At 37.3% G+C, this 12,411-nt stretch overlaps 2 long non-coding RNA genes across 2 annotated transcripts; both read left to right on the plus strand.

The window, feature by feature from the left end:
- The first annotated feature begins 1,289 nt into the window (after positions 1-1,289).
- Positions 1,290-3,187, plus strand: LOC118481977. The gene is made up of 3 exons (XR_004866516.1): positions 1,290-1,617; positions 2,768-2,846; positions 2,944-3,187. It is a non-coding gene; the product is annotated as an uncharacterized LOC118481977 (long non-coding RNA).
- A 1,350-nt stretch (positions 3,188-4,537) lies between these two features.
- On the plus strand, positions 4,538-6,161 carry LOC110874120. The gene is made up of 4 exons (XR_004866518.1): positions 4,538-4,651; positions 4,816-5,155; positions 5,258-5,477; positions 5,874-6,161. It is a non-coding gene; the product is annotated as an uncharacterized LOC110874120 (long non-coding RNA).
- The last annotated feature ends 6,250 nt before the right edge of the window (positions 6,162-12,411 follow it).

The raw sequence follows: 12,411 nt of genomic DNA on the forward strand, positions 1-12,411 counted from the left end.
AACCTTAATACCTTACAATTGAGGAAAGACAGTGGATATGACAATGAAAGTCGAATGTGATGGTGTCGTGAAGGTCAGTGTGCATGGAAGGTGGCTGTTGATGGTGGGTAAGAGCTGCGGGAAAGATGGAGGAAGCACCGGAGTTTTGAGGAGGCGATTCTGATTCCAGGCGTTCCATGTAACGTTGTGGGTTTTAACTTGTGGTCGGCAAGGCCGGATGGTGGTCAATGAGGTATCAGTTAATAATCTATCTCAGTCTTAAATCACAAATTATGTTATCAAGATTGTTATAAGCACTGCTATGAAATTTATGTATGTTTAGTTTACTGTAAAGTTGTTTAGTTATGTAGGAAGTAGGTTCTCACAAAAATATTTCAATTTCTGTATAATTTTCATCATATCTTTAAGTTGTGATAGAAGTATTGTGAATTTGTGATATTATTGGTTTAGTTTTATGTGTGTTGTTTATTGTTTGCTAGCAATATTGTTGTGAATTTGTGCACATGAGCAGTTTTAATTAATAAGGCTCTAACGTAGCTCAGTATTGTAACCACAAGCGCGGCAGTGTTTTCTAGATTGGTTTAGATGATACTGATTCAGGATAAGAGTATTTATATGTTTTGTGTTTGGTATAACTGCAGTTTATTAATTGTGAAAGTCTGCCTGGAGCTTCTTCTCTTGTACAATAGATGGCTTTTTGAATAACATGGTTTTGGTGTTTGAACTTTACTAGCTGCAGATTACTTGTGTATCTTTATTAAAGAAAAGGGTCCTAAAATTAGTGTATCTTTTTTAACCTTGGAATCAATTAACTGGTATCTTGCATTTCAAGTCTTATTACATCACAATTTCCCAATGTTTATCAAAATGAGTGTACAAAAAGAGCACAAATGTTAGTTTACGGTTATTGATAGAGTTCATTGGGTATATTGATTAGTGTATCTTCATTGCATTCCTTGTTGTTGCTGAATACTTTGTAAATAGTAACTAGTTTTGTACTTATTAAAAACTATAATTAAGCAACAAGTTTAGGCAATGATTGGTTATACCCTAGCCATTGGGGGGTTTTCAAAATAAAAAGGATTGTGTGATTCTACTCCACACACCTGTCCACACATCTATCAATATATATAGGATCTAATTTGTAACATAACTAGGCATCAGTGGTTATACATTTAGCTATTTAGGTTTTTTGTGCAAATGTTAGCTGTACCTTGTGGAGTTTGAGTTGTAAGCTTCCAAAGGAAGCTTTATATTCCAGAAGAGGGTTTAATAATCTCACTTCACCCACACTCACGCACATGAGAGAAAGCCATCCCTCTGCATCACACCTCTATCGGCGTCACCGCCGCCGCCGCCGCCGCCGCCACCGCCACCGCTGCCATATCTCCTGCATCAACGATACTTAGTAGGTGATGAAGGTTCCATAGATGATTAACGACAGTCATGATAGAGGGTTTTAAGGGAGAGTGGGTCGATGCCTTAGGATGGTTGAATTGTCACAAATCTGAAAACACGTGTGTGGTTAAATGACTGATGGTTGTGGATATGGTTCAACAGATCGGCGTTGCTAGGGTTCCGACGAGATTTTAGCAAGATTCTGGTGACCCGGTTCAGGTATACGTGCTTTATTTTCAGTTAGATCTGCAAGATTCTGGTGACCCGGTTCAGGTATGCGTGATTTGGTTGTATGTCAAATTTTTTGATAAAAGTTTGGAAGCATCTGAAAATGAAACAGGCTTGGAAATGATCTTTGGGAGTCTTTTCTTGATTCACAGTTTCACAGTACTGTTTTATGTTGCCCAAAGTTGTTTTAATGTTTCTACAGGAGAACAAGTCTGTATGGAGCCAATGGTAAATATGTGTATACACCATATGTGGTCATTGTATCATTAGTAGATTATGAATCATACTTGATACTTGATGGAGTATATTTTATTTAGGTTGTTTTTTTTTTTATAAAAGCGAGGTCTTTTGATGATGATTCTGCTAAAGTTTGATTCTTTTTAGGTCTCCTTTGTTAGGGTTTTTGTTATAAAATCCTAGGTCGATTTATGTTGTTTTCGGTGCCTCAGGTTTCTAAGGCTTCGATTCGCTTCCATTTTCGGCGGTTAAGGTTTATGATACAGAACCACAAACCGACCTTTTCTATTTGCTTTTTTTCGTTGTTGGGTTTCTGATATAATGGTTGTGGTAAACGGTGTTGCCTGGAGTGTCATAAACGAGGACGACAAGTGTCATATATTTCACTTGCAACCCGTGTTACAGCCAAGATGGTCCAATAATCAAATCCGAGCCGAATCGTTTTCCTTTTGAGGTTGTTAGTAAATCATATTGTGTTTGTATATAATGCTACTGCTCTATTCATTCTGATACTTGTGTGTGTGCTGTGTTGCTGGCTGGTACGATTTGAGCTGACGAAGAATCTTGCTTTATTTTGTTTTGTTGAAATGTTTAGCGATTTCAGTGATAGCAAGTTGCTTGGCAATTGGAAATTCATTATTTAAATACCAATTATAAGTGTCCCTAATTATAAACAAGATTAGAATGACCAAAGCGATGATCAAAACATTATCCTAAGCTTAAAACAAAGCACATACATTATCTTCAAAATGATAACACTACCAGACCTCAAGTTAGTTGACTTTTCAAAGTCAATCAGTCCATTGATTTTGTGAAACTTTTTTTGTGCTTTGTAAGTGTACTTTGTTGTATATTACTTCTTATTTAAATCAAATGAAAGACTGGTTTGTTTGCTCGGCTGAAGGACTTAAAAGCTGGACTCGCACCTCTTCGTCTCGCCAAAGTCGCAGGCAATGCTCCCAGCAAGTCAAAATGATGACTTGGTAGTTATCTTATTATTATAGATATTGGGATTAATATGTTGATGTTTGAATAATGACTTTTTTTGTGATAACTGTTGCATATACTTGATGTTTGTAGGTTGGGAGCAGCATCAAACAAAACTAACAATAGAAGGAACAATGATCTTATAACAATAAAAATCAACACTCATGAAAAAGGAAATGACCAAGGAGATGCTGCTTTGGTTTATGTGGAAGTTCAAACGGATCACAAAAAGGTAGGAAAAACCCAAGTTTCGCTTCAAATTATGTGTGGGGTTGGTTAACTTTTGTCATTAAGTATATTGGTTATCTAAAGAATTGTACAATAATAGACTTATTGGATAGACATGTATATATTTTGGTTATCTAAAGAATTGTAAAGTAATAGGATTTATAATGTCCGTTTGGTTCGTTTGATGTCAAATGCTACCCCCTTATTTTATGTTTCGAGTTTCGACATTCGTTGCCCGTGCCGCAACGCGCGCGGGTCGAATATCTAGTTTAAAAAAATGTATTTGACAAACCTAAATGTGTACATTTATCAGTAATTGATGTTGAATAGATGTGTAAATGAGTAGGGCCGAGCCTAACTAGGCTCAAGCTTGGCTTGTCATGTTTTATGAATCTCGAGCTCGAGCGCGGCTCAGTTCGAATCTACCTATTTGAGCTCAAGCTTGACTCGCGAGTAAAACCCAAAGCTCGAGCTCGACTCAGCTCGGCTCGTTCGAGCTTTTGAGAACAATCTCAAATGAGCTAAATGCTCGGCTTGAGCTCGCTTCAATATCGCTTAAATGACCCAAAGCTCGTCTCTACCAATGTTGTTGTTGTTGTTGTTATTATTATTATTATTATATATAAAAATAAAATTTTGTTTGGGCTCATTTAGGATCGCGAGGCTAAATGAACTTAGTATTTCAGGCTCGGGCTCATGCTTGATAACTAAACGAGCTCTATTTCAGGCTCGAGCTCGGGCTTGTTAAGGCTCGGCTTGTTCGAGCTTTTAACCAAGCTGATCACGAGTAGCTCTCGAGCCCCTGAGCTTGTTTACACCCCTAATGTTGAACCATTTGACATCATTGTGTAATTGTTTGATAATTTTACCAGTTGTTTAGTAAAGCATAGATTGGGACAACTACAAAATATTAGTGATAGAGAGAGTTAACCGAGTGGCATATACCATTTGTATGATGCCAGAGCTTTACTTTTTATAAGCGCACTAGAGTGGAAATTTCTATCCATTTATATGGAAATTGGAAACGAGTCACGTTTGGTCGAATTTGATGGATAACGGGTCAAATAAGACAGAATGTAAAAGATTAACCAAAGGAAATAGGTTAAACGTCAAAACATGTATTCCAATGTTAATGGCATCCTAAGTCGTTTTATATAGAAGGAACTATTATATTTTTTTAATCATATAGTTTTGTAATCGCTTTCAATATATTAGTTATTTAGAAATTAAAAAAGGCCAAAAAGTGCTTTTCGGTGAGGCCAACCCACTGACTTTTCTTGACCCATTTTCCCAACTTACTTGTTTGCCACCTTTAGTCTACTTGATTTCTTTTCTTTTTTGGCTTACTAGTTAGTTTGAGATGTTGGCATGTGATTTTAATTGTTGTATTATTTAGTTTTCAGCTATGTTATTTGGTAATAATATAGTACCAACATGTATTATTTTCTCCGGTAGGCCACAACATCTTAATCAGCAAGTTCGTGCGCTGGAGATAGCAATAGAAGTAGCAACACCTGCCATTATTAATCTTAAAGATACTTCAAATGAGCCAGACAACAAAGTCGGATCAACAGTAAGTCCTACGAAAAAAGTAGCCGTGGATTAACAGTAGGTCGTAAGAAAAAAGTAGTAATCCTTAGAACATGAACTTGTATTAAAGTTTTTATGTCCGGTCACAAATGCCTCTTTGGGTGGAACTTTAATAGTCAATGTTTTGACATTTTTTATACCATTCAGGTGCGCCTTGCTGCCGCTGCTCAAGTAACATTTGCAAACCCACCCAGTATAACCTGTTGATCCGAACGTAACATCGAGGTCGTGCCTTGTTGCTGCTGATTATGCTTTGATGTGGATAGCATTGTATGTGTGGATGACCGCATTGCTAGAAAAGTTGTTGAGTGGACTGCACAGTATTAAGATGATTTTCTGCTTTTAGTTTATTTTTTTATTAAATTAATTATTCATGTGTAGAGCAATGGCTGGTGCAGTCCCTTTTGAGGAAGCTTTAGCTGGCAGACTTGATCTTTTCAGACCTTCATCATCAGCAGTCACAACTTTCTAGAGAAGCGACCCCAAGGTATGCTGTTGTTTCTAAAACCTTCGTAACTACCGAGTTTTCTTTCTTTGTTTATTATTGTTATTATTTTTATTATTTGTTTTTCTCATTTTGAATTGGTAGGCTTTCTTCTAGCATAAGGGAATTGGTTCAGAAGCTCAAGGAAAGTGGTAAGACTGGTTATTTGATATCTAGAGGTTTTTGTCAAAGGATCAATGCAAGATTATAGAGAGTCAATAATTGATCATTGTCATTTTAAGTATAAATAAAACTATATTTCCAATTACATGCAGTAAATGCTGCCGGAGCTCTTTTACATGGGCTGGAGGATGAATATTATAAGGTATTACTGATGCACTGCATTTCCTATATTGATTATTATCCATATACTTAGGAACGGGTCTATTTGGGTTATATTTAATCTAAAATGGGAAAATTTAAACACATTATTCATAAATGAATCAATTTAAATGGGCCTAACAACTAGATATTAATTTTCATTTCTTTTACTGATATTTAAGTGATGTGAGTCCTCTATAATTAACTTATTTGAATCGCCATGCATATTTGTTTTGTTGAGGCGCTGTTTATATGATAATGATGACGAGGTCAGTGGTACACTTAGTTTTTTCATTTCTCAAAATAAAGGAAGTAACTAACAAACCGACCCAAGCCGCACTAGAAACTAACTAGTTGACATTATGTCACATGGCTACAATATATATAAATTTAATTGTAGGTGATGGTCCGTTGATGGGCTAAAAGGCATTAGAACTGGCCACCAGTTACAAGTTTACTCACTACCACAACACTAGCAAGGTGGCCACCAGTCCACAAATGCAAATTTGCAGCACTTTGAACTCCAAAAGCAGTGAGTATATATGGACTTGAAGAAGACAGTCTAGAAACAACTCTTAGTTTTTGTGTACATTTATTTTCCTTTGCAACTTTTGTAGATAGGTTTTGATTAGAAGTTATGTCTTTCATTGGTATTTAAATTGAAAAGTTATGTATGGATTTTTGGTTATTATTGTTAATATCATTTGTTTTATAAATTATTTTATGTTTACTACTTTTTTTATTTTACAAAAAAAAATGGAAATAAAATGGGTAATTACACGAAAATGGCCACATAGAACCGTAATAAATACGTGTGACCAAATGTTAGACAATAGTCACTATTAAAATTACAAAATTTCGTGTGGTTATAAATAACCATTAGCCACATCATGGTTACTTTGTTTTTTTATTGTGTGAGAAATTGATACCAAACGCCATGGGAAAAGAAAATTACATGTGACTAAAGGTTAGACAATAGTCACACTTAAAATTACGTGTGACTATAAATAACCATTAGCCATGCTATAGTTACTTTGTTATTTGTTGTGTGACGGAATGATACCAACAATACTACAAAATGGAGCATTAGAGGGTGTTGAAGTTTTATTTTAGACGGGGTTAAAGCAATAACACCGTCTTAAAATCAATATCCATATGACCATCGTGCTGTTTTGATTAAAATATTCAAGAAAATTCAAAAAAACCCCGTCTAATGCTTAAACACCGTCTTATACTATTTTATGCAACCTTTAGACGGTGTTGTCTTGAACACCGTCTTATAAATATCATACACTTTAATTAAAATATTCAAGAAAACATAAAAAAAGAAACTTAAGAATTTTCACAAATCTAGACTCAACAATTTTCACAAAATCAAACCCTCAAACAAGATCTTATCCTCTACCCTCCTTCACTCTCATTACTACGCTCCGGCGGCCGCTTACCGGCGGAGCCATGCTCCGGTCATCTTGTTCTGCTGGGTTCATCTCCGACCAGTCAAATGATATGCGCAAAATGTAACATATAAATTATATCAATTGTGGCATAAAACTAACCCTTTTTTAGTACTAATGTTGGAAAAAATGTGTTTTTGTCTTCCTTTTGTATTTTCAGGATTAAATGAGCTCAAATAGGAGTGCTTGGAGACATTTCAACTCATCCCTTGGCACACCACCTCTCTCACACTTCACCCACCACCCACCACCACCATAACACCATCATCCACCACCATCATCCATTGTCCATCATAGAGTGTGTGAGTCGTCTTGGGATCCAAGATTGATCGTAAGAGTTCTTGACAATCAAAGGCCATGTTTGCCTAAGTCTCTTACATCACTTGGTGAAGACAAGTGTCTAGTGTAATACTTTTTATTTTTAATCTTTTGCACTTTTTATTTGGTTTTCTATTAATGACTTTAATAACTAGTTTCTTATGTTGAAGGTGATTCTTCCTTATCGTTTGTCCGTGGTGTCTTGACATTAATTTACTGTCTATATAAAATAAAAGATTTGCACCATTCATATCTCCACGGTCTATATGGAGGTATGTTGGCTACCTGGTCGGGGGTTAAGGGAACGGTTTGGTAAGGGTCTTGCCCTTGTTCAGCTTTTAGAGGTCCTGCAAGGGACCTGGGTCAAATTTAGTAGGATCTCCTTCAATACCCAAAGGTATTGGATGGCGGGGATCCAAACTCTTTGACCCCCTCATAAGTAAACTACTATTAATACTATAACCCGGCTATTTAGGACTGTATCCCTGCTGACTCAAACTACTTAGTCGAGGGTAACGTCACCTTCAAAAGAGGGGCCTACCATAATTTGCATTAATAACTTAATTCATTATCTTTCAATAATCCGATCCTTTAGGACTGTATCCCTGCTGACTCAGACTACTGGGTTGAGGGTAGCGTCACCTTCAAAAGAGGGGCCTACCACAATAACTAAGATAATCTTTTAAACAAGTGCAAAAGTGCGAAAATAATCAAAGGTTACACTATACACGAGTCGGATCCAAGTGATTCATCTTGTCTATCTGTTTTTATTTTTATTTTTATTTTTCAGCATTTAGTTAGTTTTATTTTTTCTTAGTTTTAAAATGTTTTCTAACATTTTGATTTGATTAGACGTTGAGGATAAACCGGTACTAAAAGCTCTTGTGTCCTTGGACGACCTCGGTATCTTACCAACACTATATTACGTCCACGATGGGTGCACTTGCCCATATGTGTGTTTGGTGTTAGTAAATATCGTGTTTTATAAATTTAAAACTTGGCTAAAAGAGTGTAAAAGGGGCTTAAAATATATACCTAAAACATATTACACCTCACGCGCATCAAGTTTTTGGCGCCGTTGCCGGGGACACAAGGATTTTAAGAAAGTTAGGAATCAACGGCCTAATCATTTTTTTTATTTTCTTTTTAATTTTTTAGGATTTTCTTAGTTTTTCAGCTTCTGCAGAGCTCAGCACGGGCCGTGCCTGCTGAACACGCCCCCGTGCCCAATCATTGGAACTTGCAATCCTGTTTTAAGTCAGACAGTAAGCTGAACACGGGGACGTGTCCATTCAACACGCCCCCATGCCCAAGATTCAGTTGCTGAAAACAGAACCGTAAGATCACGACGGTTGGTAATTTCTGACACAAACATGAGTGATGACGATTTTTTTTACTTTCGGCACTCTTATGGTACATGGTGTCAATTATGTGGAGGCGGACATAAAGAGTTAGAATGTTATTTTCTAAACTATAAGCCCCACTATATAGACCCATCGCTTCCCTGTATCCTTAAGAGGGGCGAAAGTAAAAATAATCCTTATCTCTCCCTCGAAGGCGCCCAACCAGATATTTTAGGAGAAATGCTTCTTGATGAACTATTTCAACTAGAAGATCTGATTCTTAATTGGTTAAAAGAACTTAGGATGGATTTTCTAAATTCATCTCAAGACGATAACCAAGAAGAAGTGTTGGGACCGCATTCAAACAACCTCGTTGTTCCCAATAATACCTTCGACTCTAGTAAATACGTGGACGATAGTTGTCCCTGTGTCGATTGTGCCGTGAAGGACTCTCCATCGACCTCGTTCGGTGCATACATAGACCTGAGCGATTCGGCATATACCTTCTTTAACGAGAGCCCGGAAAAGGGTTGGACTTGTCCACCTACATATAGCATAGGAATCACCCTCACTGACAACCTCTTGCGTTCTCGTCTTAACCAAAGTCAATTTAGGTATCTTAGGTACTTTGGGGTTGTTCCATCTTGTAAGGAACCACCCGATTCGGATAAGTTCCTTAGAAGTAGACAAACTCCATAAGACAGCTTCTAGAGACACGGGGTCGTGTTCAGGTCAGCACGCACCCGTGTCCACCTAAAAGATTCTCTTCTGATTTTTGTCAGAATACGGACAAAATGTGTCAGGATTTCCACTGCACACGGGGCTGTGTGCAACCAACACGGGGCCGTGTCCAATGCGCTGTCGTTTTCTTTAAATGCAGCTTGATTCTTGCTCATTTTTTACCACTTCAAAAGATAGAGATTCCTGGGATCTTCACTCATACTATCCTAGGTAAGTGCTAAAAGAAGGTTACAAAGAACCCTCTTGTCTTTTCCACTTTTATTCATTGCCTTCTCTTTCAAATTTTTTTTCAACCATTCCCTCCATTAAAGCTTGGAAACTCCATGATTCCAAATTTTAGTATGTAGTTTGTAAGGTTATTAGTCAAGGAATCTTGCTCAAACTAAGTTGTATAACTTTGTTTTAAATTATCTATGCTTAAAACTCGACTAAAAACCATAAGAATAATTTAAAACTCCAAGAGTCCTTGATCTAAAAACCTGCAGACAACTGGACACGGGGCCGTGCTCAGTCAGCACGGGGCCGTGTCCGAGGTACTGTTTCGTAAAAATTGAGCCCTTTCGGTCTATTTCCCCAGAAATGGCAAGCAGGACAAGCGGAACGTCTTCAGCAAGAAATAACCGACAGGGGAGGAGATCATCAACAGCAGAAGACTCTCTTGTAAACTATGTTTAATCCCTAAGAGAGGCTATTGACGAAATGACGGGGGTGGAAGAAGCATTGGTCAATCGTATCAACCATCTGACGGTGGGACTGGACGGGTGTCTCCGAGAGGTAAACCTCTTGCACCAGAGGTTAAACCTTCTCGCCTCTCCTCTTTTGGTACCTATAATAACCCAAAGGGCATGGAACGTGGTTCCCGAAGTCATCATACCCGCCGAGTGGTACGCCATACACCCGGAGCCTCCGCAAGGGATAGTGCAAGGAGTCCCGGTAGGTGTTCCCGCCCCTCCGCGAGATGTTGAGGAAAATGAAGCCGCCTACTTCCTCCCAAGGGAGATAGAAGAATGGCTTTAGCAACATCTAGGAAGAAAAACATCGGCCAAGAGTCCTACTACATCGGGAGATTACTCCCGAAATTTTCTCAACAAAGAAGTAGAACTCTTTATGATAACTTTGTGTACCTCCTGACCTATTTAGTTAAGATTTTTTCGCTTTTATTTCTTTTTACTTTTCTAGGAACATTGTGTAAGTCCTCTCTATGAATGAAAAGATGGTTATAAGGATTAAACGGTGTTATAATAAATAAAACACACTCGGGATGGTCAAGGATAACAAGGGAAACGAGAAAAATGGCCCCATGCACAAAAACAGAGCCATCCGACAACAATTTCTTCATTACAGTAAGCTCAGCATGGGCCGTGTCCAGCCAACACGACCCCGTGCTGAGCATCCTGCAGAAAATTGCCCAGTTCAGGTAACTGGACACGGGTCGTGTTCACTGAACACGCCCCCGTGTCCAGGCTTCTGTTTCTTTTCTTCAATTTTCGTTACTGGCACCTGAACACGGGGTCGTGCCCGGTCACCACGGGGCCGTGTCCAGACTGCCAGTAACATAAAATTTTGCTTTTAAACACCATTTTACACATCTAATCAACCTAAAAACTTATTTTTGGGACACATTGAGGACAATGTGTAATTTAAGTGTGAGGGGAAGCTAAAACCTTGAATCTTGCAAATCCTAATAACAAGCCTTACATAAAACTCTATTGGAATTGCTAATCACCCCAATTTTTTTTTTCAAAAATTTTCATTTTTTTTACTTGTCTAAGTTTAAGTTGGGAATTCTAATTTTAACAAGGTTATATTTTTACGAATTTACAACCGATAGCGCCGTGATAAAAAGAACCAACATAAGAAAATTATGAAACGACAAGACAAGCTTAGTTAAAATTTGATTATATATACTTGATCACATAAAAACCCATTCCCACAAAAGTGAGTTTTGAGCCTTTATAGAGCATACAAATACACATCTTTACAACTAAATGCTCATTTTTCGTTTATTGTGTGAATAGCCGCTTGGTTCTTACGACTCTAGAACTTGCCACGATAATTCATTCCCGGTCCTTACCAACTTAAACCCAAGTAAGTAAATGATGGAGGCATTAGGACTAACCCTTTTTCTTTCAACACCACTATTTTTATTTTTCTTTTCGCCTACCCAAAAATTCCCCCTAGTTAACCCCTTTGAGCCTAAACCTTTTCATTTCTTAACCCAAAACCCTTTTTACCCCCCAAAACCCTTTTTTCATTTTTAAACCTTTATTTTAGTAACAAAGCTTGGTTTTCGTGTGACTTTCAAAATATATATATATATGATGAAGTTGAAAAAAAACAAACAAAGCTCCTCAAACAAAAGCTTGTTCGAATAAATACTTCATTAAAAATAAAAAGTCATAAAAACAAAATGTTTTACGAAAACCAACGCTTTTTACGCCTTTCGCCCTTTTCAACAAACCACTAACCCAACCACCTACCTTTAGCCCAAGCCTAACCCTTCACCCAAAAAGCCCTCTTGATATTTACAAAGGTATAAAGTTAAAAAGGAGGAGGATTGATTGCTTGGCAAGCTTATGGTAGAAATAAGTTCCATGCGGCTCTCGAGTGATTCACTAAAAATACACCTTCGGCCGAGTGTGAGTGATTTCCCCCGTGAGGTATGTGAACTTGTATATAAATGGAATTTTAAAAAGGTATGTTATGTCTTAATAAATAATTTATCTTATGAAACGTTTTTAAAAAATCATGACGAATAGGATTGTTAATAAATAAAGATAAAACCTAAACGATCTTGTAAAATCCCGACACTCTATGACAAGCCCAAAAACCTTCTCTTCTACCCATTCCATTTGGGAGTGAATAAAGCCACGTTATAAAGAGTTTTGCTTGAGGACAAGCAAAGATTCAAGTGTGGGGGTATTTGATATGCGCAAAATGCAACATATAAATTATTTCAATTGTGGCATAAAACTAACCCTTTTTTAGTACTAATGTTGGAAAAAGTGTGTTTTCGTTTTCCTTTAGTATTTTCAAGATTAAATGAGCTCAAATTAACAAAAGAAGCAAAAAGACAGCAAAA

The sequence above is a fragment of the Helianthus annuus genome, chromosome 9 (genome assembly GCF_002127325.2).
Source record: "Helianthus annuus cultivar XRQ/B chromosome 9, HanXRQr2.0-SUNRISE, whole genome shotgun sequence".
NCBI classification, from domain to species: domain Eukaryota; kingdom Viridiplantae; phylum Streptophyta; class Magnoliopsida; order Asterales; family Asteraceae; genus Helianthus; species Helianthus annuus.